At 42.8% G+C, this 25,261-nt stretch overlaps 1 protein-coding gene across 6 annotated transcripts in view; it reads left to right on the top strand.

The window, feature by feature from the left end:
* Positions 1 to 25,261, top strand: part of IRAG1 (inositol 1,4,5-triphosphate receptor associated 1) — a 143,532-nt gene that overhangs the window by 20,910 nt on the left and 97,361 nt on the right. For 2 of the 6 annotated variants that reach the window (XM_051964788.1, XM_051964786.1), the window contains exons 1-2: positions 14 to 283; positions 21,485 to 21,583. The gene's annotated coding sequence lies outside the window, so the exon portion shown is untranslated. Of the gene's footprint in view, positions 1 to 8; positions 284 to 21,484; positions 21,584 to 25,261 lie in introns of those variants that run through there. The other 4 variants (XM_051964783.1, XM_051964784.1, XM_051964785.1 and 1 more) reach the window with 4 other exon arrangements.

Here is a 25,261-nt window from a genome sequence, read left to right as displayed (position 1 = left end):
ATTTGAGGCTTTGCATCCCAGCTCCCTGCCAGGGCAGGCCGGGCGGGCAGCGAGACTGGGAACGCAGAGGGAGGCCCTGGAGGGAGCAGCTCACAGTCAGCAGAGCCAGATGTAACATTGACCTTAAATGGTAAAAGCTCCCCAGAGTGGAAAAGAGGCTGGCCAGAGGGGGAAAGGGGCTAGCTCAGACTTAGGTGAGGGAGCCTGCAACCGAGAATAACCTGCCTCCTCCAGCCTCCTCCTGCCTCTCACACAGGAGGGAAGCAAGGCTGACTCCTTAAAGGTACAGTGCATCTTTATTGTCTCGCTTCGTGGACCAGAGTGACTTTGCTTTGTGTTCGATTTTGATTGGAGTAGATGGGGTTTTTCCTTTTTTAAAAGGGGAGGGGGATGACTCTTGCCAGACAATGTTCATCGGCTCTGTTCTAGTAATGAGTGAGGAAGCCCCGGGGTGAGGAAGAGAAAGACCAGGTCCTGGCGTCCTTCCCCGGGGAGCAAAGGAGGGGGGGAAGATAGGTGAGTGGGGGGGAGATGTCAGCCTGAGTTACGTAGGGCTTGGTTCCCAAAGCAAGGCCCACTGGGAAAGGGCTGTGCCCTCAGAGCTCCCAGTTGGGGAAGGGCTCCCTGTGACCAAGGGCAAGGGGCAGGGGTGAGGGTTTCCTTCCTTCCTGCTCAGCAGGGCAGCTCAGCGGGTGACTGTCTGGGTCCCAGCTGTGCTGCAGAGCTTCCATTCATTCTCACACTCATTCCCCGAGACCAAGATGCAAAGGGGCTAGCTGACCCTCAGTGACAGGTAACTTGTCACCTCCCCAGAAGGGCTGAGAGCCAAGGTGCACCTCAGCTATTTGCTCTGCTTTAAGGTTGGGACAAACACCTGCAGCTCCAGCACTCGGGAGGCAGAGCTGCAAGGCATTTCTTTTGCAGCATCAGCAGCAGCCAGCTCCCCCTTTTTCTTAAAACACCATAGCAACATCCTTGAACTTCCCAGACACATTTTTTGAGCCTGAACTCCTCCCCAGGTGTCTGGCCAGATTCTCCCTGGGGAAAGATAAGGAAAGCTCTTGTCAGACCGTTAGAAAGCCTTTTTACAAGTGGACTCTAGGCTCTGGCCAACGACTGGAAGGAACCTGCTCGGGCTCCTCCAGATTTGTGAAGGATTGATTCCTTTCCCTTAATGAAAAATATTTTATACTGAGCCTTTGGATCCTTTCTGGGCCTTGGTTTCCACATCTGTACGATGCAAGAATTATACCAAGTAGACCTCAAGGTAGTGAAAAGAATCATGAGACCTAGATTTTAGACTTGATTTCATATGGTGGGCAAGTCACTTCTCTTTTTTATCAGATTACAGACACTCTTGACCTCAGTTTCCCCATTTAAAAAAGGGGGAGATGTTGATCTTGATCCTATGATTTAATAAACTATGTGGTTCCTTCGGCTCTAAGACTGTATTAGCCTATAAAACCAGGGTAGCAAAGAAAAGATGCCTTCAGAGGGAGGCACAGGGTTCTGGCCAATATAAATTGTTGTTGTATTTGTATGAGAGTAAGGTATTTTATCTTGATAAATTAAGGTTCCAGTACATCTTCTCTTCTAAGGATACCCCAGGGGAAACAAGAATGTTTTTTCATTGCTATAAAGCAGGAATTCTTAATCTTTTGGATGTCACGGATCCTTCTGACAATCTGGTGAAGCTTGTGGAAGCCTTTTCAGAATAACGGTTTAAAATACTTAAAACAGGATTAGAAAGGAAAACAATTATATTGAGATACAATTGCTATGATTTAGGGGGGGACATGAGACCATCGGGATTAAGCGACTCATTTAAGAATACATATCTAGTAAGTGTCAAATGTCTGAGGTTGAATTTAATTCAGGTCCTCCTGACTCTAGGACCAGCATTTTATTCACTAATCTCTTAGTTGCCTCTTTATAATGTATTTTTTAAAGCTCCCAGATCCCAGAATACATGTTATACAGTAAGATAGATCTCCAAAACTTCTTTTTCCCCTTGAAATATAAACTCTTAGGTCAATAAGTAACCTAGCCAATATGATTCCTTTTAGGCCTAATATATTAATTCTTAGAGAAACTGAAATTGTTTCACTTCTTGTGATAGCTGACATTTAACTACATCATCTCATGACCCTCAGTGTTGAATCTGAGCTACGGGCCTAATCATCCTCATGTTACAGATAAAGAACCTGAGATTGAGTCAGGTTAAATGATTTGCTCCTCAGGGCAAATAACTATCAGGGTAAAGATTGAAATCTGCCCCATCCTGACTCCTGCTATAGTACTCTAACCACCAGGCTACTAGGAGAGAGTGGAACTGTTAAAGACTGAAGAGAATATGATGTAGGAAATGATTTTTCTTGCCTATCAGATTCAATAAGAGGTAATAGGAAACATCGGTTTCCTAAGTGGATCTCTTGACTTCTGAGACTTAGATGATAAATTAGAGAAGGAACCAAAGATATCCAAGTTCTTGGTAATTCAGAATTTACACCCAAACTCAGTAGCAATGACATTGACAAGCTTTCTCAAAAACATCAGCCAACATTTCCTAAATGCTTACTTACTGTTGGTGATGCTGGGAATACAAAGATAAAAACTATATTGAAATACAGTTGCATTGAAATCCTCTCTGTTGTCAAGGACCTTATATTCTAAAGAGGGAGATACAGCAAGCACATATAGATAGATACAAAATGAAAACAAGGTGGATTTTGGAGGGGACTACACTGATTACTGAGGGGTGGGGAAAGTCTTCTGTTTCAGCAAAGATAGATCATTTGACATCCGAGTATAGAGAAATAAAATACGAGATACAGGCCTCTGCTTACAGAGGTGGGCTTGGGGGCGAATTTAAAGACTTGAGAAATGCAGTTTTGGAACAACCACTGCTGAAATTGGATGCATCCCAGAGATCTGCCCAGTGATGTATTTCAGTCTTCCTGTAGACTTGGGAATCCCAAATTGTTGGGATTATTGTTATCCCTTTGTACAGGAAACACAGGGACTCGTGAGAGCTTTTCGATTAAGAGCTGGAAGGGATCTTAAAAACCACCAAGTCCAATTCCAAGGAAACTGACACCCAGAGAAATATAGTACTTTGTTCAAGGACCCAAGGAAGAAGGTAGTCCAGTAGTGGGAGGTGGGATTTGAACTCATTTTCTCTGATTGTAAAGCCAAGGCTCTTTCCAATAAACCAGTAGACAAGGATTAATGTCTGGCCAGCTTTCTTTCAACCTTGGAAACAGATTTTTGGTTCATCTCATTTACCAGGTTAAACGAGGCACTGATTTTCAAGAAATTCTGTCACTGAGGCTTAGGACACAAATGACACAAGTACCAGTCTGTAGAAGTCAGATTGAGTGGATAAGCATTTATTAAGTGTCTGCTGTGTGCCAGACAAGCAACCTTTCTCCCTCCCCCCATCCTAATTCTCTGAGGTGTCCCCGACAAGGCCAGAGGTCTACATAGTGCCACGAGACCAACCCTTCAGCTACATTCTTTTTGCCTGATTATGGAAGATGCTTTTCTAAGGGCCAAGAGCCATTTGATTCACATGAGGAAATAAAAAACTATGTTCTTCTTTGTGGGATGGAGCAGCAGGGGGAAGATCTGAGCCCACTACATTGCATTCCTTTGCATAGCAATCGAGGGAGTATGTGGGGCCTCTGTACATAGTGTTACGAAGTGCCCAGTGCAGATCCTAGAACAGGAGAAATCTGTAGCACTGCCATTCTCTCCATGACAACACCCTGGCTTATGTGAACAGGAGAATATTTGCCCTCAGTGATGTCCAAAGAGACCTCCAAGGAAAGGCGATTAATTATTCAGGCCCGTTAGCTCTCGGGATAGAGATGCTGAGGATATCGCCTTTCCTCTCACCTCTTGCACTATCCTGCTATGAAAACAAAGACATTCTCCATGGCAGAAGGCGAGTGAGGCCGTCCACCGAGGCATCTGGCCACGATTCAGCGACCGGATGCTTCGTGGGAGAGCACTGCGCTGGTTATATCCTCAGAGCAGAACTCACACCTTCTGGGTGTCCTGGACAGTGGAGCAATCAAGTCATCACCTGGGAAAGGGAAAATAAATAAATAAGACCAGAAGATGAGCGAGCTGACATAACACTGGGGGATGGCACAAATTCATTTCAATAAGCAATTATTAAATGCCTACCATATGCCAGGCAATATGCCGAGTGCAAGAGGTACAAGACAAAACCTTATTAGAAAACAAAGAAAATACCAAGTGTCCAATGCTGTTAGGAAACTGGTAATGTGAGATGGGACGATGATATAAGGTAGGAGATAAGTACCAGGTGACAGGGATGGCCAACAGGTATCACAGGAGTCAGGGGCTACCTTCTATGTGCATCCGCCAGATGCTAATACCTTCCTCTCTCAGATTCCCTAGCATTTATTTTGTATGTGCTATATATGTGCATGCGTACATATGTATCTACATGAAATGTGTTTTGTTTTAGTTGTGTGAGACTCTTCGGGATCCCACTTGGGGTTTTCTTGGCAGAGATACTGGAGTAGTTGGTCATTTCCTTCTCCAGCTCATTTTACAGATGAGGAAACTGAGGCAAATGGGCTTAAGTGATTTGTCTAAGATTACCCTGGGAGTGTCTGAGGCTGCCTTTGAATTCGGGTTTTCCTGACTCCAAGCCCTGCACTCCATCCATTGAGCCCCCTAGTATGTGTCTCTTGCTATCTCTTGAGATACAATTTGAGATCATTGAGATACAGTGTCAAATCCTTGAGTATACTGAATGTTTCGATTCTGTCCTTCTGTTCCCAGCACTTAGCAGAATACATGGCAGTCACGTCCTAAAGGTTTGCTGATTGAAAATCCTACTGTGTGAGGTCTGGCCCTGAAGGAAATACTGGGAAAGCTAAAACCCCATTATCTGGGAGGGAAGAGAAGACATTCATTCTTGAAAAGAAAAATGATAATATAATATATATATTATGTATATTAGGATAGTTCTACAAACATATTTGAAGCAAATAACTGTTGAATATAACCAGCAGAACCCCATGGAGCATAAGAGTCCCAGGGTGATATATGTATACAAAAACATACAGAGAAATTCACCTCCGAAAACCTATTTTCTTCCTACTTTTATTAGGCACCTTCTTTCACTTCCTAATGGTATTCTGGTCCTCCTCAAGATGGGGGGTTTCCCCTGTCAAGGCACTGATGAAGTGTGTGAGGGAATGACTTGTTTCTGCCATCCTTTATGTTTCTTGCTGACACTCAAATGCACCATCGTGTGTGCTCTCCTCATAATTGATCTTGTGTTGATCCTAAATATTATATGTTATTATATAGATATTATGTATATGTAATATAATATAATATTATATATATGCACATATATATATATTATGTGGCTCACTAGATGGGACACTGAGTCTGGAAACAGCCAGTTAGATCTGACCTGGAGTCAGATCAGAAGGACCAGAGTTGAAATCCAGCCTCAGTCAGATACTGATTAGCTGTGTGAGCTCAAGCAAGTCATTTCATTTTGTTTGCCTCAGTTTCCTTATCTGTAAAACAAGCTGGAGAAGGAGATGAGCAACCACTCCAGTATCTCTGCCAAGAAATCCCAAATAGGGTCACGAAAACCAGATCTGACTGAACAACTAGGAACAAAATAAGATACAAATTAAGTGGTAGGTGCATTTTGTTTGCATATTTAAGTATCTATAACTTAAATATTTAGTTATTCAGAGGTTTCCCTCCTTACAAAAGGGCATTTCTTAAGAAGCTTTTCTTTTCTTTTTTTTTAATTTATTTTTTTGGGGGGGAGTTGCTTTTCATGTTTATCTTCAAAAGTTTATCATGTTTATCTTTTTTTTTTTTTTTGGTGGATATAAGGCAAAAAGCAGGTAGGGAAGAGCAGTGGTTAGAAAACATGGGTTTGTGTCTCAGTTCTATATCTTTCTACCAGAGTGATCTGACGGTCTCATCACCTGGCCTCCCTGGCCATAGTTATCTGTAAAACAAGAGGGTTGGATGAGATGATTGGGGTCATAGACTCATTAATCTAGGAGAAGGGACCTCAGAGGCTCCCCCTTCCAGATCCTACCCCACCTCTCCTGAGTGACTTGTGTAAGGTCACTGGGAGATGAGACTGAGCACAGCTTCTCTGCCTTGAGAGTCAGTGTTCTTTCTAAGGTTCTTTTCAGTCCAGGGAAGCTTTCCTTTACTGATGGATAAAATGGGGGCCCCTGATGGGCCTTGTTCTTCCATTAACTCACGAACAAATTGCTTCCTCCCCCGTCCTTTCTGAGTCTCGGCTTCCTTCTCCAAGGGGTTGGGCTTGACGTTTCCCAAAGTCCCTTCCAGCTTGAACAGGCTGAGCTTCTGCTCTCATAGCATTTCTAAAGCCCCCCTGCTTAAATCTGGCCTTGTGAGCCCATCATAGGGATTACTTTGTGTATTCAAGAGCAGCTGTCTGGTCTTACTGGGCGCCACGCTTTTTGTCCTGGGAGGTTGGTTTGTTCGAAGGGAACAGTCCTATTTACTGGACACAGAAAGCATCACTGAGAGACCCCAGTCCGAGTCTGTGAAGCTCCGCCTTCACTGGCCCCTGGGAGGTGACACGGACACCAGCAGGCTCCAAATTTCTTTAAGTTTTCAGACCACAATATGTTCTGAACCGTTTGAGCCTCACCATAAGGTAGGTAGTACCACACAGCACAGTACAGTGGAGAAGGCTAGGTTTGGAGTCAAAGGGCCTGGATTCAAATTCTATCACAGCTGCTATATGATCTAGGGCTAGTCTCTGTTTCCTTCATCTCTCAGATGAAAGGTTTGGATTTTTCAGTTCTAAGTTCATAATCTTAGGACTCCCGTTTTGTAGAGGAGTTAGTCAATAAACATTTATTAAGTACCTACTATGTGGTCTTGATCTCTCTCCCTCTATCCTTCTCTCTCTCTCTCTCTTTCTCTCACTCTCTCTCTCACTCCTTCTTCCTCTCTCTCTCTCTCTCTCTCTCTCTCTCTCTCTCTCTCTCTCTCTCTGTTTCATTCCTTCCTCCTCTGCCTCTTTCTATTTTTCTCTCTTCTCCCTCTCCCTCCTTTCTTCCAACTTCCCCCCTCCCCTCTCCTCTCCTTTTCTTTCTCTGTCTCTGTCTTTCTCTCCTTTATTTTTCTATTGCTCTCTCTCTCTCTCTGTGTTTTTCTCTTCCTTGTCTCTCTTCTCTGTTTCTTACCTTCTCTGCTTTTCTCTGTTTCTTTCTTTGTATTTCTTTTTCTCTCTCTCTGTTTTATTTCTCTGTTTCTTTCTGCATGTTTCTCTTTCTGTTTCTCTCTGCGTGTGCATGTATGTATACATATACACAAATGTGTGCTACAATAGTTATTTATTTAACAAACATTTATTATAGAGACTATTATGTGTCAGGTACAGTGCTAAAACACTGGTGATACAGCAAAAGACAGTGCCTGTCCAGAGCTTACAATCTAATGGGGGGACACATGCAAATAAATATAAAGCAAGCAATATATAGGAAATAATTAACAGAGGGAAGGCACTGGGATTAAGAGGAGTTCGGGAAGGTTTCCTGCAGAAGATGGGATTCTATTTGGACTTTCAGGAAGCCAGAAGGTCAACAGTCAGAGCAGAGCAGGGAAAGCATTCCGGCCTTGGGAGACAGTCAGAGAAACTGTCTGGGGCTGAGAGATGGAGAGTCTGCTTTGTAGAGGAGCCCCAAGGCCAGGGTCATCAGCTCATTGAAGGGGAGATATGAGAAGACCCAAAAAGTGGGAGAGAGCTGTTTGATGAAGGCTCTGAAGGTCAAACAGAGGATTGGCTATTTGAGGTTGGAGATAATAGGGAGCCATTGGAGTTAATTGAGTGGTGTGTATGTGTGGGAGACAGAGACAGAGACACGGTTTAGGGGGGAGAGATAAAGACAGAGACAGAGAGACATACACATACAGAGAAAGAGAGACAGAGACAGAGACTGAGATAGAGACAGAGACAGAGAAAAAGACAGAGAGACCCCTACACAGGGAGAGATAGAAACAGGCAAAGACAGAAAAAAACAGACACACACAGAGGCAAAGAGATAGAGGAAAAAACAGACAGAAAAAGAGAGAGAGAAGAGAGAGAGAGAGAGGAGACAGAGAGAGAGAGAGAGAGAGAGAGAGAGAGAGAGAGAGAGAGAGAGAGAGAATATCAGACCTAGGCTTTAGGAAAATCCCTTTAGTAGCTAAATGGAGGATTAAAGTGGGGACAGACTTGGGGCAGGCAGACTCAGCAGCAGCTAGTGCAATAATCCAGGCTCAGGGAATACAGCAGAGGGGTGACAGCTCCAGAGGAGGGAAGGAGGCATATTCCAGAGATGTACACAGGTGGCATCAGCAGGCTGTCCTGTCTCTTGCGGGCACCGGGAGAGCTGTGTCACTGGTACCTGGTGATTTCCTTAACATGATGAAAAGTGTTTCCGGCCCATTCCCCTAGAGAGAAAAAGCTCTCTGAAGCTCTCGGAGGCCGTCCCTGGTTATAGGAGCCTCTGGAGCCCAGCTGCCTTTCCTGGTGTCTCTGAGACCACTAGTGTGTGCCACAGAGAATCATCATTGAAGTGACCACCATGAATTCAGGTCAACTCAATGCAGCCCAAACATCTGAGCACTTGTTATGTTCAAAGCCCCCACTATGTACCTTTTGTTCAGCTCGTCCCAGCTTCAAGCCTCCGTGGGCAGACCCCAGAAAAAGAGCCCCTGGACTCGGGAGACCACGCTCCCTTCCTTCCCTCCCATGTGGCTCCTCTTTCCCTCAGAACCCCAAGTGGGGCCTGGGGAGCCCCTCTGTCCTACACAGAGCAGCCTAAGCCTGCCCAGAGACCAGAGAAGATGGTAAATGCAGTGTAATCTTAGGTTTCAAAGGCCCCACTCTGGCCAAGTCACTTAACCCCCCTCACCCTCAGTTTTCCTCATCTATAAAATGGCATAACCACAGCACCAATGACTCAGGGTTGTTTTTGAGAATTAAATGAGATGAAAAGCACAAAGCATTTTTAGAAAGCTTTAAGGGAGTATATAAATGTTAGCTATGTTATGATAATGCCAAATTTATGCCAGCAATCACTGCACAGATCACCGCTATGGGAGAGTTCTTGGAAGCTTGTCTGGAGGGGAGGGTTGCACAAGAAGTCCTGAGCCTCCTTCACCCTCTTGGCTCTCTCTTATCTTCAGTCTTGAATATGCGAGCTTTCTGCTGAAGTTCTTTACAATAATTTACAAAAAAAAAAGTTTTTTGTTTTACAAAAAAAGCATCTTAATCATGAATCTCGAGGAAATTCAATAAACATTTATTAAGCACTTAGCTGTATACCTGGAATTACAGTAGGTGCTGGGGATACTAAGGGGGAAAATGCATCCGTTCCTGCCCTCAGGGAACTTATGCTCTATGTTGGAGAATATAAAATGTACCCAAGTGAGACTGGATTATAGTCAAAATAAAATACAGTAAATTCAAGAGGAAGAGGAGCTACTGAGGAGAGTCTTTATCCTTGAGTTGAAGGAAGCTGGGGATCCTATGAAGTGAGGGTGAAGAAGGGGTTCATTCCAGATGTGGGGGGCAACTCTACAAAGGCTGGGAGGCTGGAGATGAATCGCTTTCTCAGGGAACGCAGCAGGCCAGTTTGACTGGAGAGAAGGATGTATGAAGAGGAGTTCAGTGAAACAAAACTGGAAAGAGAGATGAAGGTTAGATAGTAAAGCGTTTTAAATGCCGGCAATGAGATTTTTGTATATTTATATGGAATATAAACATTCTCTATTTTATCTTAGAGGCAATGAGGGATCAGAAGAGTTTTGAGTAAGGGGATGACATGGTCAGATCTCCGGGAGGCAGAGTTAAAAGTCAAGGGACATTTTCAGGGCAGTCAGCCTCGGTAATTGCAATCAGTGGAAACCCTTGTTTAGGATTTATGGTTTACTTGAGTTCAAGGGAATCTCAAAGGGCAGCAGCTTGAGAGATGGAAGGACTAGCTGCTCAAATCCATTTAGAATCCGTCTCCTCCTCCCCTTGCCCTTACTGCCAAGGCTCTCCCCATCAGCTTCTCTCGGCCCCAAAGGGCTGATGCTGTTTCCTCGGTGGAAAGAATGTACCGTCCACTTGGATTATTCAGCGGAGAAGGATTTTCTATTATCTCGAGCTAAATTTAGGTTGTTACATGCATGGATGGGGTTCGTGCTGTCCATGTGGATGGGGACCCATGGCCCCCACAGTCTGTCATGGAGGTAGTCCCGCAGCAGCGTCCTGGAAGAAGTAATAGCCCCAGGGCAGTGAATCTTGGGGGTCTGCCACATGGGGTCCTGAAAGCCGCTGACCTGTTCCAGACACAGAGTCCCTGCGGTTCTAAAATGCAGTGGGTTGTCAAAGCAAGGCCACAGGAAAAGTGTTTTAGTTTGAAATCTTCTTTGTTAGAGGTCTAGAAGAAAAAAACCCATACTTTAGACTTCTCAAGAGTCCAAGGGACTCTCCACAACTGTCCTGTTTAATCTCTCTGACATCAGGGCATAGACCAGTCACCTGTATAGTTCTTTCTTCTTGCAGCGTCCAGGTGCTGAGCTGAGCAGGTCTACAGAATAAAGATTGTCCTACTGGTTATGTTTATAGTCAAGGTAAAGACTTTAGTGATTTCTCAAGATTCTATAGAAAATAGATGGGGCAGCTAGGTGATGCAGTGGGTAGAGCACCAGCCCTGAAGTCAGGAGAACCTGAGTTCAAATATGGCTTCAGACACTTAACACTTTCTGGCTGTGTGATCCTGGGCAAGTCATTTAACTCCAATTGCCTCAGCAAAAAAGAAGAAGAAGAAGAAGAAGAAAATAGATGAAAACAATAGGATATAATAAAAGAATTGAAAGTCACTAGAGTCCCCTAAACCCAGTCTGTTTAACAGGCCCATAACATTCCCAACTGAGGCCTGAACCAGATCAAAATATAATTGGTGAATATTTAACCAAAACAAAATCAAAATAAAAAAAAAACATAATGTTAATATATGGTTTTCTAAGCCATTATGTGGTCTTTAGGGTTCTTTGTATACAGTTTAGTGCCCTCCCCTCAGTTTCTCTGTATTTTACCCCATTGCCCTAAGAGATCATTCAGGCTAAAAAGACATAGATTACCCCATCCCCAAATGGCAGTACTGCTTGGTTTGTATTTATTCTTTTTTTTTTAATTATAGCTTTTTATTTTGTATTTATTTATTTGTTTCAGTTAGAGTTCCTCAGGGCTCCCAGAAACATTGAAGGCATAGTAGGTGACTTTGTAAAATGGGAATAATGATACTATGTAAATTGGGGATAAGATTTATATAATCTCATCTAATCCTTACATCAACCCTATGAAGTAGATATTGTTATCCCCATTTTACATATGGGGAAACTGAGACTGGGTCACTTAGTCAGTAAGTAGCTAGCTGCCCTTAATCAGTGAGTAGGATAGTAATCTCACAAATTTAGAAAGACAGCCGGACGAACACAAGACCTGTGGTCCAGGTTGGACTCTCGATGCCCCCAACTACTGGATAATTATGGTGGTCAACATGACCTGGAGTAAATTCCATTGGGAGGGTCGGTGGGAGGGAGGATGTGGCGGCACAAAGTAGAGGCACTGTCTGGCTATAGATGGGGCTGAGTGTCACCAGAATCCGTTCCATACCAAGGGAGTTTGGGAGAAAGCAGGTCCTGGGAAGGTAGCCAGACCCCAGGGATGGTGGCCCAGGAATGATCACACAGCACAAGAGCGCAGCTTGGCAGAAGGGTTTTGTGCGAGGCAAAGGGACGGTGGCCAACCTTGCAGGGGAAGCGTCCCCTCCCCAATGTCAGAACTCTGGGCCAGAGCTCTCATTTCCCTGTTCACTGCATCTATGGGTCATGTCTCTTCCCTTCTCCATAAAATGAAGGTGTTGGACAAAATTATCACCAAGATTTCCTCCAGTTCCCAAAGAGAATAATTAGGTTGAGAAAACTAAAAATGGAAAAGGAGAAGAAGGGTTGAAATGTGAAAGAAATTTGGATAAGGTTAGGATGATATCATGTCAGTCTGAAAAAACTCTTGAAGATTATCTAATCCAAATCTTCTATTTGACAGATGGAATAACCGAGGGCCGGGAAAAAGTCATGTTCTCCTTGCCAAGTAATGTTTTTCCCCTCCGACCTGATGTTAGAGGTTGATCTGTCACCAGAACCCAGGTTCCTAACTTCTAGACTTGAATCCTTTGCAAATTTGGAGGCTCCACAAAAATGTGTGATTTCAGAGATAAGGGGAAGCTTGGGTGAATGTAAAAATCTTTAGGCGAGAGGGAGATAGAAAAGGTCCATGGAAGGGATTGCAGACGGCATGAAAGAAGCCAGGAAGGGAGAAAGGCTGTCCTTGGCTCAGCTCAGACGGGGCTTGCAAAAGACCCGGAAGAATCCCAGAGGCCAGCTAGCAAAGCCTGGCCATGCTTCTGCCCCAGCACAAGCCGGTCAGCAGCATGGGACACTTTAAACAATCAGAAAGATGCTGGATGGAGAATAAACTCCCTAAACTGGTGGTAAAAATAGCCTGGGAGAGGCGCATCCACTGAAAAGAGGGCTGAGTGATGAATGCAGGGACAAAAGCGGCCAGAGGGAGAACAGGAGGGAGAGACAGAGAGAGAGAGACAGAGAGTCAGAGAGGGAGAGAGAGAGAGAGAGAGAGAGAGAGAGAGAGAGAGAGAGAGAGAGAGAGAAGAGAGAGAGAGAGAGAGAGAGAAGAGAGAGACAGAGAGAGACAGAGACAGAGAGAGAGAGAAAAAGAGAGAGAGAGAAAGAGACAAAGAGAGAGACAGAGAGAGACAGAGACAATAAGAAAGAGATGGAAGAAGGGAGGGAGGGAAAGAGAGAATGAGAAAGAGACAAACGGAGAACAAGAAAGAGAGAATGAGAGAGATGGAGGGAGGGAGGGATGGAGGGACAGTGGGAGAGAGAAGAGAGACACAGAGAGAAATAATACAACAGAGAACAAGAAAGAATGAGAAAGAGAGACAGGGAAAGAGAATGAGAGAGCCAAAGAGGGAAGAGAGACAGAAAAAAAAAAAAAGAGACACACACACACGAGAACAAGAGAGAATGAGGGACACACGGAGAGAACAAGAAAGACAGAGAGAAAGAGGGAGAGACAGAGACAGAGAAAAGGAGAGAGAGAGAGAGGAGAGGGAGGAAGAGAGAAAAGGAGGGAAGGAGGGAGAGATGAAAAGAGAGAGGAGGAAATAGAAACACACAGAGAAAAATACCCACAAAGAACAAGAAAGAGAACGAGAAACAGACGACAGACAGAGAATCAAGATGGATGGAGATGATTAAAAAGAAAAATTCCAATCTCAAGAGGAAGAGGAATAGTGTGTGTGTGTGTGTGTGTGTGTGTGTGTGTGTGTGTGTGTGCAGCACACCTGCTTGCCTTTAGAAGGAAATGTAGAGGTCTAAATCATGGGGTTCCCCTTGCAGCCTCTGAGAAGCACATGAAGGAGTGATTGTGTGATCCTGAACAAGTCACTCAATGTTTCTCTGCCTCACTTTGCCCATCTGTAAAATGGGACTTGCCTCCTAAGATAAAATACAATAGCATTTGTAAAGTGCTTTGCAGACCTTTAAATGCGATATGAATACTGATCATAGTAATTATTCCAGCTAAGAATAGGAAAACTGAAATGAGCATGGAACGGAACATGAAATCACAGCTCAGAATGGGAAGGGATGTGAGAAGTGATCTCATTTTCCTATATAGCACGAATGCCTTCTATTACAGCCTTAACAAGGGGTCATTTACTTCAGACTTCTGCTTGGAGACCTCCAGTGATGGGGAACTCACTCCTTATTGAGGCCATCCATTTGTTTCCACTTTGAGACAGATCAAAGCTTGCCTTTATATTGCACAGAATCGTGCTTCTTAGCAGCTTATAAAGCCCTATCCTTGAAATCTTAGAATAATTAATTAACAGATAAGTTAAAACTCACTCCTAGGGATGCATGGCAGAGTACCTTTCACTCATGGCATGAGATACAAAGCTGGAAGGTGACACGGGTAGTGAGTGGCAGAGGTGAGATTTGAACCCATTGCCTCTCCCTGCAAAGTCTCTGTACCGTCTTCATTCCTGTGTTTGTTCTTTCTCTCCCAACGCAAGAACAGGAAGGGAAACTTTAGCTTAATATAAAGAATTTTAACCACCGGGGCTGCCCAAGAATGGAGTGAGCATTCACAAGAGGAAGTACGCTCCCCTGGGGTTGGAGCTAATAGCAGAATAATCACAACAGGGTGGATTTCTGTGCCTGGGGCTGGAGCCAGAGAAAGAGAAGTGAAAACTCCAGTTTGTAGAGCTACTGGTGAAGCATTTGGAGAAAATGGGCTTCCAAAGAAAGCAGAAAAGGACCCCTATGTATGAGAGTATTTACAGGAGTCTTTTTGTAGTCTCTAAGAACTAGGAGGGATGGCAGTAATTGGGAAATGGCTGAAGAAATGATGGTCTGTGAAGGTAATAGAAGGCAATCATGCCATCGTCCTATCATGGGTACCATAAGCAACAAGATAGAGGGTTAAACATTTTATCTGATCCTCACAAGCTAACAAATCTCTCCAAACAGAAACGACGTGCCAAATATAAAGCAACTTCAGCTGTCTCCATGGTCTAGGATATCCAGAATTCAAAAGAAGGTTTAAAAATCCCTCCAAATCCATGAATTGATGCTCACTGACCATGATCTCCCTCAGTGCCCTTATTCTCCATCCCACACTGTCAGCAATGAGACTATGTTAGTAAATCCTAAAACGTGACATATATTTACAACAAAACCCACTCCCACATATTGGTCCCCTCTCCCGCTTTCCAGTGCCATGGAAAGCCCAGCTCCAGGCTTCAGAAATTGGTCCTGGCCATGGCAGCCAGCCAGTGAGATTGTAGTTTCTCTGCAGTACCCCATAGTATTATCTTATCATTAGAAATAATATTATTTTATCATTAGAAATGGTAAAAAAAAAAAAAAAGGAAGTTTCTGAGAAACCTAGGAAGATGTGGAAAATGCAGAGTCAAATGAACAGAATCAGGAGAACAGTTTATACTATAACAGAAACTCCATTAAAAACAAACAAAATGAAAGACTTAGGAACTCTTCTCAATGCAATGATCAACCATGATTCTATAGGACCAATGCTGTTCTCTTACTGACAAGAGAGGTGATAGACTCAAACTGCAGAATTAGACATGTTCTTTTTTGAGATTTCTAACACAGGATTTTTTTTTAACCATATCTACTCATTACAAGAGTTTGGATTTTGTTTTCTTTTTTTTTCCAGTGGGGTTGGGAGGAAGGGAGAGAAACTTTAATTTTGTTCATTAAAAAGAATGAAATTTAATTTGAAAAGGAAAAAAAAAAGATGGGCTTCCCAAGAAGGAATAATGATATAAAAGAGCACTGAACTTACATGACTTCAAAACCTTCTCTGACAGTTTCTAGTGGTGTGACCTTGGACAAGTGTCATTATCTCCCTGATCCTCATATGAAAAATGGGGGTAAAAATACTTACAATACTTACTTTACAGGGTTATTGTGAAATCATTCTGTAAAGTTCAAAGCCTACTTTAACACTACTATAACAATAGTTGTAATCTTTGGCAAATGACACAGCTAAGAGAATTCTACCAGGCTAGAAGGTCCAATCTGACGCCGTTACTAGGAAGCCTTTAAATTGATCCACAGAGCACAAGACATCTAGTATGGCCTCTGTTTTTGTGCATTCTTGTTTCGTTTTACTGGCTTATCTTTCCTTTTAGAATAAAGGCAAAGCTTTATTTATAAGCAAAAGGAAACAAGAACCCTGGCTTACTCCTTCCCTTTTGCTTTCCCTGTTCACCTCAAGTTACAGACACACACGCAAGGCAATGGGGTGACAACAAGTAAAAAAATGCATAAATCACCAGCATTTCCTGTTTTGGAAACAGTGCATCTGATGCATTTAGGGTGAACCGAACAAAGAAAGTTTCCCGGGAGACAGATTTAACTTGGCATTTGACATGAGGGGCTCCGGGTGAATGGGGAACATTAAAAAAAAATGCCTTTGTCCCCCTGGGACTATTTAAGGCCCTGGGCGCAGACATTTTTAGCTTCTCTGAGTACTATTTTTTGAATCCTGAATCTCATTAATCTCCCCACTCATGCAGACCGTGAGGAGTCAGTGGAAACTTCAACTTGGCACAGGAGCTATTTCCGAACATGGCTTCTGTTCAGAGCCATCACGCCACCTGAAATGAAATACCAGCACAGCCACATAAAGTCTGTATGGGACTTGCATGTTGCTGTCCCATACAGGGATGGGGCATTTCATGACAGTCAAGCAGTCCAGAGGGGTCGTCTAGACTAGTGCATGAATCCCTCGACAGCCCTCCCGATGAGAAGTCATCTGGACCACTGCAAGTGATGGGGAATTCACTTCCTGTAGAAGCAGCGGGTTCCAGACCGGGCAGCTCGAATTGTTAAAAAGTGCTCCACCACTGAATTGAAATCTGCCTTCCTATCATTTTTCCCTCCCATTGCTTCTATTTTTCTCCAAGAATAAGCAAAAAGGTCTAGTGTTAGTATCTCTTCTAGAAGAAAGATCTTCAAATAATCAGATAGCTCTCACGTTTAGGCTTTTTCAGCTGATCCTGGTACTATTTGATTCTCTTTTCAGCTTTGGTTTGTCCCTCCTGGACACATTTAATATTTCTTTTTAAATGTGGTGCTCAGAACTGAATTCCAGAAATGGTCTGAATTCTCTCCGTACAAAATCCATAAGAAAATTGTCAACGGAATTGAAATATCACCATTGGCTATAAGTATGGAGAGAGAATCCATTTGATCATGATGGGTTAATTGGTCTACAAGGTAAGCTGGACCCATTGAGCTTTGGATGCTTTCAATAGTAAATAGACAAGTTCAAAGCAGATAATTCTCAATAGAGGACATGCATATGTGAAATTGTATTGATGCATACGTTAAATAGCTCATTATTTAGGAACCTAGAACCTAGAACTAAAGGGGACCTCGGAAAGCTTCTACCCAAAGTGCATCTTCTTTTTCCTACATCCCTAAACAAATAACCAGCCAATCTTTATTTGAGTATCTCTAGTGATGGAAAATTTAACTATCTATTCAGTTCAACTAGCATTTATTAAGCATCTATTATGTGCAATAGGCACCAGGGGGAAGTAAAAACATCCGACATTTATGCAGGGATTGGTGGTTTACAGTGTTTTCTTTCTATACTTTATCTCACTTGACCCTCACAACAACTGAGAAGAGAAGGAAGCAAGCATTTATTCCATGTGCCAGGCACAGTATTAGGTGCTTTAGAAATATTACCTCATTTAATTCTCACAAGAACCTGTGAGGTTTTTACAGTTTTTACAGTTGAGGAAACTGAGGCAGACAAAGGTTAAGTGACTCGCCTAAGACATCCAGCTTTTGCATGGATTCTTCTTAACCCCAAAGTCAACTTTCTATCCAATATGTTGTCCTATAACCCCATTTCTCAGATGGATAAACTGAGACTCAAGCTCACTTACACTGTTTCAAAGATAGGAGATGAACTCAGATTTTCCTCCAAGTCCCACTCTAACTACTATGCAACATTGCGTTTGTCTATTGAACCTCTACAGGGTTTCAAAATGTGACAGGAAGATTACACAGGTGTGAGGGAAGAAATAGCATCACTTGCAGATAGTTAAGGAAGGTTTTGTGAAGAAGAGAATGGAGGGTTTTTTTGGTTTTTTTGATGATCAGAAAAAGAAATGTTCAGGGAACAAGTCACAGCCTGAGCTCTATCTGAATACAGAGTAAGGAGGTGAAGGATTAAATGAAGGGAGTGGTGAGAATCCTTGATTGATTCTTTTGTTCAGAGTTATAGCAAGGGACTAAAGCTGTATTAGGAGCAGTTCAGGACCTTGACTGCTTAGAACTCCAGGAAAACAGGATGGTGGGAGGATGACCCATGTGTGATACTGTACTATACAAGGTTTCAGTAGAAGGATGTTAGGGGGCATCAGGAAGTTCAACAACTTCTTTCCTGGAAGCCCTTTTAGATGTAGAATTTACTGATGCATGTATAAATAACTTATTATTTATAAATCTAGGATCCTTGAGCTAGAGGAGGCCTCAGAGAGCATTTGGTCATCTTCTTTTTCCAGTATCTCCAACAGGTAGCCATGAACTCTCTGTTTGAAAACCTTCAGTAATGGAGAAGTTCTCCCACTGATGGGAAATGAGTACCATTTTCCACGTCATTTTGCTGTTGAATCTATTACTTGTGGATGGCAACAGAATAAGCCTGGAGACCTTCTGCTCTACAGCCTAGATCCAGCTTGTTACTTAATTTCTTGCAATAAATGCCAGAAACATCCTCATTTATGCCTGTAGTTGTGAAAATGCAACATCACTCTATCCGCCATATGCTATGAGGCCATAAGATAATGTGGATACTCCATGAAAGGCTGTGTATGCTTCTGGGGCTTTTCCCTCCCTTTGAATCCCTGTAGCTATCTCTGTCGATCTATCTTGTGTGTATTATGCGTGTCTCTGGGTTTGTGTTTCCTTGTACATGTCCCTATGTTTCTCTCTTTCATCATACTCATCTCTCCTTCTGTCTTTGCAATTTTCCACATCATTTCTGCTCTCTTCTCCATCTCTCCCCCCATTCATTTCTATGCCTTCACTGAAATATATTATGTTGAATTTCATGCAGTAATAGAACATCAGAGCTGAAAGGGCCCTTAGATATAATGGGTAATCAAAGAATTATAGATCTAGAGTTACTCAGAAGCCATCTCATGCTATCCCCTTATTTTAAAGATGGGGAAACTGAGGCCCAGAAAAAGGAATTGACTTACCCAAAGTCATATGGAAAGTTGGTGGCAGAGCTGAATAATGGACGATATTCTTTCTATTCCATTCCACCTTTATTTTACAGATGAAAAATAGAGGCTGGAAAGATTAAATCATTTATCTAATGTCACTTCATTCTTACTTGAACTAGGGCTCCTGAATTTTAGTCCAATGTTAATTTTTTAAATTTAAAATTCTATTGACACTGTGTGTGTGTGTGTGTGTGTGTGTGTGTGTGTGTGTGTGTTTTATACCTCAGTTGTTTCCCAATATACCTCAACCCATCAGGCCCTCCCTTTTAATAAAGAAGATAATTAGAAAAAAACAACGAAACAACTGTAATTGGCAGCATGTACAGTATTCTGCTCCAGTAGGTCCTCACCTCTCTGGTGTCATTTCTATTGCTCCAGGGCACCTTCCCTGGCTATAAGTTAAAAATTGGAGTGGAAATCAAATGGAAGATTTTATGCCCTTCTTTCTTTTAAACAAACAAACAACAATAACAACAAAAAGATTTTTATTTGTCAAAGTAATCATCAGTGGATTTTTTTAATAGTTTAGTTGCTCCTAATACAGAACAGGTTTCCCACCCTTCAAGCAATTATTTCTGACTCCCCTCATACCATTCCACAAGCAGCTTTTGATAACTTCCAGATGGACCCAACTTTCCCCAAAGCACTTAATCATCCCTGTGGATGCATTTTGGCTCCTCTCCGGGATATCAAGTGCCCAGAAATGTCTCAGAAGACAGCTACTAGTGCTGCTCCATCCATAGATACCTGACTATGGTCCACAAGCTCAGAGATAGGGAACTACCTTCTCAAGCAATGTTATTAAATGATGATTGCATGATGGAAAGAATATCTCCTTTTAAGGGTCTTGTGGAGTTCAGAATCTTTAAGGAAAGTGTCAAGATTTTCTGACATTTGGCCAGGGGTAGTGATATATGGTATCATCAACCCATGTGATGGAAACAAAGGACACCAGACAGAATCTAGGCCAGAAACCCAAAAGGGCCTTAAAGGTCATCTAATCTAACCTGTTCCCAAGCAGGAATTCGCTCTACAATATTCTGGGACAAGTGTTCATCCAGTGTCTGCTTAAAAGGCCTTGAGGGATGATAGGAAACTCTAGAATCAGAATACTTGGATTTGAATTCTCAATTTGATACTTACTCCATACACAGCCTCAATTAAGTCATTTGATTCTCTAGGTCCTTGTTTTCCCTATCTGTAAAGTTATTATTATTATTATTGTTACTTCATTCTCAAAGAGGACTAATAACGTCAGGAGGGGGATGTTTTACTTGCAAGTGAAATAAGAAAGTTGGAAAACACAGCTTCTGCAATCCCTTTCAGCTTTAAATCTCATGATCCTACGACCCACCAAGCTGGGCCATTCTAATAGGAAGTTTTTCTTTATGTTGAACCCAAACCTGCCCTTTCTGCAGCTTGCAGACCCTGGTGTTTATTTATGAGACATTAATCTTATGTTTATGTAGCCCCTATTTGAAACCATCATCTCAGTCACTGTGTATATCTTGCTATTTCTGTGGGTCTCTGCACAAAGTTTCACGTGCTGGAGCAGAATTTGGGGGAGAGAAGCATGTGGGAGCCCCCATTTCTCCAGGAGGTTGGTAGAAAAGATTTCAATCACCCAAAGCTTTGAGGTCTTAGCTGAGGGCACTGCACCCCCTCTGATACCCAGAATTAGAAATGAGGAGTAGAAAACTATCTCCCCACCCCAGTCTGACTCAGGGCACTCAACATCACCTTTTTCCATAAAAGAGCACATTGGGCATGTTTGGCTAATGGCACTAAGGGAGAGTAACAGAGGCATGGATAATCCCCAAATTAATACTTAGCCTTGAGGCTTGTTTTGAATTTACATGTGACTGGGTGTTTTTTTCTTCCACCACACTCCCCCCTTTTGAGCCACCATCCCCTCCTGTCACTTCCAACAAGACCAAGACAGCTTTAATGAGCTGCTGTAGTTAAAGAATGTCATTTGAAGGCCAGTTCTTGGAGGGCACCAAGTTTAACGGGTTCTTGGATGACAGATGCGTACCAGCTCTTGTTCTTGGGGACACTCTCTCCTTTCCAATAGCCATTGGGGACCATTTGTCATGTTGTTGTTAAAGAAGTTCCATGAGGCTTTATAATCTGTCCTGCTGCTTTAATAGCCAGATCTTAAAGACCATTAGGGGCTTTCCATCTGCCCCGCAGCTGAACCTTCCTACTTTAGAATGTGACGGGTTCTCTAAAGGCAGGCAGCCTTTGGGGAAGAATTGGAGGAAAATGTGGAGGATGAACAAGCACACCAGGTCAAATCTCCCATCCCTGTTCACCATCATTCATTCTAAGGCTTTGTCTGAAGCTCTACAATGACTGGGTAAAGAGCTCTGAGTTCTGACTGATATTTGGCAGTGTTGGGACAATCTTGGAGTTATGACTGACCTGAGCTCTATGTGTTTGATCAGATTGGCAATCCTGCTGAAAATCCCATTCAGATTTCACTATTGAGAGTGTGAATTAACCTGATCACTTCTTATTGTTCCAAACAGGACAGCCCCCCACTGAAGGTACCCCAGGATCAGCATTTCATGATCCCCTCTTCACCTTTGGCAGCATCTAGCACATTGGGTTCTGCAGTCCACTGCTAGGTAACATGTTTCTCTTTCTTCTTTGGTGGGCATACTGGGTCTGATTCAAGGAGCCCCTCATTTTCTTTAGCTATTTGGCCTTGAGGCTCATGGTTCTAAAAGGCCAGACATTCAAGGATTCAATGGATAGGAGAAATAATGGGAACACAATGGGAAAACTCAAGCTTTCTTTAATTTTGAGCTAAGGTGAGAGGGGTATGAATTTTTCTGGTTAGGTAAAGAATTCAACATTTTTCTTAAATTATTCTGTCAAAAATGATGAAAATACATTTGATTTCCTAAATATTCATTGGGCCATAGAACTAGAACTAGAAGAGATTTTGTTGGGTTTTGTGTTGTTGTTGTTTCAGTTGTGTTTAACTCCATAATCCCATTTAAGTTTGTTTTTTTTTTTTTTTAGTAAAGATACTGGACTGGTTTGCTATTTCCTTCTCCATCTCATTTTGTAGATGAGGAAATTGAGGCAAACAGGGTTAAGCAACTGGCCTGAAGCCAGATTTGAACTCAGATCCTCTGGATTCCAGGATCTGTGCTCTATCTACTGTGCCACCTAGCTGCTCTTGGAAAAGACTTTAGGGATCTTCTGACACAAACTCTAGCAGTCTTTCCATTGTATTCCATTTGTTTGGATTCCTCTGCTAGATAATATCTAAGTTAATAGACTCTTCAAATCAACAGACATCTATTAAATACCTACTGTATATAGTGTCCTGTGCTCAGTATTAGAGAGAAATATAAAACTGAAAAACTACAGTGGTATCACAGCTTTAAATAAGAACCCATTTGTGGAAGAGAACTGCAAAGGACAATGGTTTATTTTGGCTAGCCATGATTTCTGAAATGAGGAATTGAGATAGTTTTATTTGATCCTGCCACAAAACTTTATCATGACCATAGCTATTAGGTACTGGAAACTTTAGAAGAAAAAGCCTTTTTTATTCAGCATGTAGACCTGCCCAGACATCAGCAGTTTTGTTATGTTGAATCATCCTAATTCAGGGGAACCCCAGCATCTTTGTGATGTAGACCCTGCCTTGACACAAAGGGAACCAGCATCTTCATGATATAGACCCTGCCCTGACATAGTGAGAACCAGCATCTTCATGATGTAAAATTACTCTGATACAGTGGGAACCGGCATCTCCATGATGTAGAATTACCCTGATACAGTGGGAACCGGCATCTCCATGATGTAGAATTGCCCTGATACAGTGGGAATCAGCATCTCCATGATGTAGAATTACCCAGATACAGTGGGAACCGGCGTCTCCATGATGTAGAATTACCCTGATACAGTGGGAACCGGCATCTCCATGATGTAGACTTACCCTGATACAGTGGGAACCGGCATCTCCATGATGTAGAATTACCCTGATACAGTGGGAACCGGCATCTCCATGATGTAGAATTACCCTGATACAGTGGGAACCGCATCTCCATGATGTAGAATTACCCAGATACAGTGGGAACCGGCATCTCCATGATGTAGAATTACCCTGATACAGTGGGAACCGGCATCTCCATGATGTAGAATTACCCAGATACAGTGGGAACCGGCATCTCCATGATGTAGAATTACCCTGATACAGTGGGAACCGGCATCTCCATGATGTAGAATTACCCTGATACAGTGGGAACTGGCATCTCCATGATGTAGAATTACCCTGATACAATGGGAACTGGCATTTTCAGGATGTAGACCCTCCCTTGACACAGTGAGAACACTTCATGATGTAGATCCTGCCTTGACACAAAGGGAACCAGCATCTTCATAATACAGACTCTGTCTTGACACAGTGGGAACCAGCATTTTTATAATGTAGACCCTGACTATAGATATAGACCCTGACTATAGATATAGACCCAGCCCTGACACAATGAGAAGTAGCATCTATATTTCTGGCAGTCAACATCTCCATCCATGAATGAGGTTTAAGAGGGTGACTTCTATTAGCTCCTTGATCTCAGTTTCTCCTTGTAAAGGGCTACAGATAGTTCTTTTGTGAATCATAGAGTAAAGGATACCCAAGATGGAAAAATCCATAGAGATCACCCTACTCAATCTCTCATTTTTCAGATAAAAAAACCCTGAAGCCCAGAAGATAGTTCAGTAGAAAGAGCATGAGCTACAGAGACATAGGACTTGAGTTCAAATCCTATACATGATGCTTACTAGCTAAGGGACTCTGTAAGTCACTTAACCTCTATGGGTCTCATCTCTCTGTAAAATGTTGGGATTGAGCAAACAGAGAAGTCATGATGAGCCCAAAGCCACATAGCAGGTTGGAATCGAAACCCCTCTGCTAGCTTTCAGGCTCTTCCTTGTGATTCTTACCACCTGATTCTCTGTCCTGGGCCTCCCTCCATGTAGCTCTCATCAAGATTGGCTGGAGCATCACCTTACAACCTACAAGTCCAGATCAGAAGCAGGGCTCAAGGGAAGAAGGCACAAGGCAGAGGAGAAATTTCCAGGATGATAGAACAGCTGCACAATTGTCGCCCTGCTGATATTATCATCAGCATGACTAGTGGGACTGGGAGCTAGTGTTCCTCTTCCCTTTCAGGAAACATCTTTCAGTATTTTTGTCCTATCTGTAGTGAGGTCAGGGAAGCAATTTCCTTCCTCCTCCTTCTATCTCTGGGGACAAGGGAATAGTCCTTTCTTTAGAAGGACCAAGGATGTGGGAAGAAGCTAAATGGTACAGGCTTCTAGAGCTGTGTGTCCTGTTCTATTTCTGGCAGCCCAGGCCCTCCAAGTCTGGGAGCAGTGGAAAGAACATTAAAGCTAGAGGCAGAGGGCCTGTTTTCAAATCCTGCTTGCATGACTTTGGGCAATAATCTTAGATTGTGGAACATAGAACACTGACTTTAATATCAGAAGCTCTGGGTTTTAGTCCTAGGTAAGTCAGTTACTTTCCAATTAGGCTTCCATTTCCTTCTCACTAAAAGGAAGGGGTTGGGTTATGGTATAGTTGAAAGTGCTCTGGATTTGAAGTTATATTGGTTTGAGTTCAAATGTTCCCTTGGTCATTTACCATTTGGGTGACCCTGAACTTTGACTCCTTGGTGTAGACCAGCAGCTTTAGGATGAAGATCCATTCTGACATGGTGTGAACCGACATCATCGTTCCTGGCTGCGCCACAATCATTATTCAGGGAGGTTCAAGAAGCTTTCATTGAACTCTTGGTTAATTGAGATTTTTCACCCCTTTGTAGAGAGCTACAGATGGCTTTTAAGTGACTCTTAGAATCAAAGAATGGGAGTTACAGGAGTCTGTGGAAATCATCCAGGCAAATCCCTCGTTGTTCAGAGGGTAAAACTGAGGTTCAAAGAGTAGCACAGTGACAATAACGCTGATTCTAGAGCCCTGGGTTCAAGGCCTACGCCCCATGTGACTGTGGATAAGTTATTTAACAACTTCCTTGGGCAGTGTTGCTGTCACTTTTAACAGATGAAGGGGCTGGACTGGTTGGCCCTTGTGGCCCATTCTAATTTTTAGAAGCCTCTGTTTCCTCATCTATTAAATGAGGAGGGGATGGATTAGATGGTATCTCTGAAGTCCCTTCCAGCTCTAGAGCTAGGATCTATGAGTACGATCCCTAACATCCCTTCCTGCTGTAAATCCTGTGATTCTGTAATTAATATGAGCCTGTGACTCAGCCAGCTCACTCATTTCA

Source organism: Antechinus flavipes, chromosome 6 (assembly GCF_016432865.1).
Source record: "Antechinus flavipes isolate AdamAnt ecotype Samford, QLD, Australia chromosome 6, AdamAnt_v2, whole genome shotgun sequence".
NCBI classification, from domain to species: domain Eukaryota; kingdom Metazoa; phylum Chordata; class Mammalia; order Dasyuromorphia; family Dasyuridae; genus Antechinus; species Antechinus flavipes.
Note: the sequence above shows the minus strand (reverse complement) of the source record. Positions and strands in the feature narration are given on the sequence as shown.